Raw genomic sequence first — 2901 nt, 5'->3', positions numbered from 1 at the left:
GCCAAGCAGCATCAGAGGAGCAGGAAAGCTGACGTTTCGGGTCTAGACCCTTCTTCAGAAAAAAGGGTCAGCCTTCCTGCTCCTCTGATACTGCTTGGCCTGCTGTGTTCATCCAGCTCTACACCTTGTTATCTCAAGGAGTAGCAGTACTTTTTTACTCTAGGAGAGAATGCTGACTGGTTGTCTGATGGTGGACTCTGGTTGGTAGAAGTGTTTAAAGGAGAATGCCACCAGTCAATGATGGCTGATTAGTTAAGGCTTTGGTCTGAGAAACAAATCGACAAATGTCTATCTCTATTCTGTTGAGTCAGTGGACAAGCTCTTTCTGTCTGTAAAGAACAGTGGCCTGTGTGTTAATATATGTGACTTCCAGCACACAGCAGCAAGCAATCCTGCAAACTGACTGGCAAACTGATGAAAACATGATGTTTGTTGCAATAGCGCAACTATGTACGGGTGAGCTACCTTATTACAGAAATTATTACGAGTGCACCAGCCTTCAGGTCTGTCCCTTACAAGCTTTTTCTTTACTGTGACCAAGTACCTTTAAATAATCACAGTATGCGGAGCTTTCTGCACTCAGTCAAGTAATAACCCTTTCAGATCCAGATACAATTATTGCATTGCTGTATGTGAGAGTCTTCAGAGTACAAATTGGCCACTCATACTGTTTCTGACAATACTTCAAAAAGTATTCCATTGACTGGAAAGTGCTTTGAGATGGCCAGTGTTTGTAAAAATGCATGAGTGGGCACAGCAAACACTGAAGCTATGACCATCCATCTTCAGCTTTATTTGGTTGGGATATAATCTGGATGTCAGAAACCAGGCTCCCAAATTAGGTTGAGACAACAAGGTGCAGAGCTGGATGAACACAGCAGGCTGAGCAGAAAGGTTGACGTTTCGGGCCTAGACCCTTCATCAGACAACACCAGAGGGGGAGGAGGGTGTCCTCAATGACAAAAATCAACATGCAGAAATCTAACAGCGACATCAGCTCCTGGCAGACCATCGTCCTGGATTGAACCTGATAAAGGTAACGTCTGTGGGAAGGATCTCAGAATGCTGAAACTTAAGGAAGAGAAGATGATGAGGAAAAGCAAGAGCAGTGGAAAGAGCAGCCCAGGACTTGACCTAATAATGCATGACTAGGCGCCCTAAATAACAACATATTCCCTACATACCTTAAAGCACATGGATACCAACTTAGCTTCGTACTTAAGTGAGACAATCATCCTCATCATTGGCTAGCCAATGATAATATATAAATGCATGACTTTCTTCATTTTTCTTGTTCTGCTTGCCAAAAGGAAACATATGGAGGATTGCGCAGAACATTACTGAAGAGCAGAACCTCCAAAAGAAACAGTACTGAAAATGTGAGCTGACACCATTATGAAGCAAATTCAGCAAGTGGTTCAAAAGGTTTATCATTCCATGTGAAATACAGCTAAGCTGTGCTGTATTGTAAAGTGTAAGGCTGTATTGTTTGTGGAGGCTCAGAAACCATCAACTTCATTTCCTGAATGGAAAAATGGTAGAGTGGATCACTCAGTGATTGTAGAATTTGCTTGATATCCGAAGGGATAAATATTGACTAGGTTCAATAAAGGGATCAGGATCTCAGAGTCATTGTAGAGTAGAAGGAGGCTATTCAGCCCAACCTGCCTGCACCAGTTCTCCAAGCATTTTAACTTTATGCCAATCTCCCGCCTTTTCCCTGTAACCTGCGCATTGTTTCCAGTTAAACAATCATCCAATGCCCTCAGGAATGCCACATTTGAACCTACATCCACCACACTTAGTGCATTGCAGACGCTGACTACTCTCTGTGTGAAAAAAGTATTTGATCTGCTCCATGAGTGTATTAGCCAGTGAATTGTAGTCAAAGCTTCATTGCTTGATCACTGACATGCAAGGCAATATTCAGTGGAACAGCAGAGCAACTTACTTATCCACAGAGAACAACAAAAAAAAGAACAATGCAGCCCAGGAACAGGCCCTTTGGTGCTCAAAGCCTGCACCAACATAATTTGCCCTTCCATACTATAACTGTCTTCACTTGCAGGATCTGTATCCCTCTATTCCCGCCTATTCACATATTTGTCCAGGTGCTTCTTGAATGCTGCTACCGTGTCTGCTTCTGCCACCTCCTTTGGCAGCATGTTCCAGGCACTCACCACCCTTTGTGTGAAAAACCTGCCTCACACATATCTTTTAAACTGCCCCCCACACCCACCCTGCAACTTGAACCCGTATCCCCTAGTATTTGACTCCTTCACGCTGGAAAAAAGCCTCATATTTTGAATTCTATCCATGCCATTCACAATCTTATAAACTTCTATCAGGTCGCCCCCCCCAACCTCCTGCATTCCAATGAAAACAAACCCAGTCTATCCAACCTATTTTCATAGCTAAAATCCCCCATGCCAGGTAACATCCTGGTAAACCTTTTCTGTACCCACCCCAAAGCATCCACATCCTTCTGGTAGGATGGTGACCAGAACTATACGCAATATTCCAAGTGTGGCCGAACTAAAGTTCTATAAAGCTGCTGCATGACTTGCCTATCCTCATACTCAATGCCCCTTCCAATGAAGGCAAGCATGCCATAAACCATTTTTATGACCTTATCTACTCCACTGCCACCTTCAGTGGATCTGTGGACCTGCACACCCAGATCCTTTTGCATATCAATACTCCTAAGGGTTCTGCCATTTACTGTATAATTTCTACCGGTATTTGACCCTCCAAAATGCATCACCTCACTTTTGTTTAGATTAAACTCCATCTGTCATTTTACTGCCCATGCCTCCAACTGATCTATATCCTGCTGTATCCTCTGACAATACTCCTCATTATCTGCAACTCCACCAATCTTTGTATCGTCCGCAAACTTAC

The sequence above is a fragment of the Rhincodon typus genome, chromosome 1, assembly GCF_021869965.1.
Source record: "Rhincodon typus isolate 14 chromosome 1, sRhiTyp1.1, whole genome shotgun sequence".
NCBI lineage: Eukaryota > Metazoa > Chordata > Chondrichthyes > Orectolobiformes > Rhincodontidae > Rhincodon > Rhincodon typus.
This window is presented reverse-complemented; position numbering follows the sequence as displayed.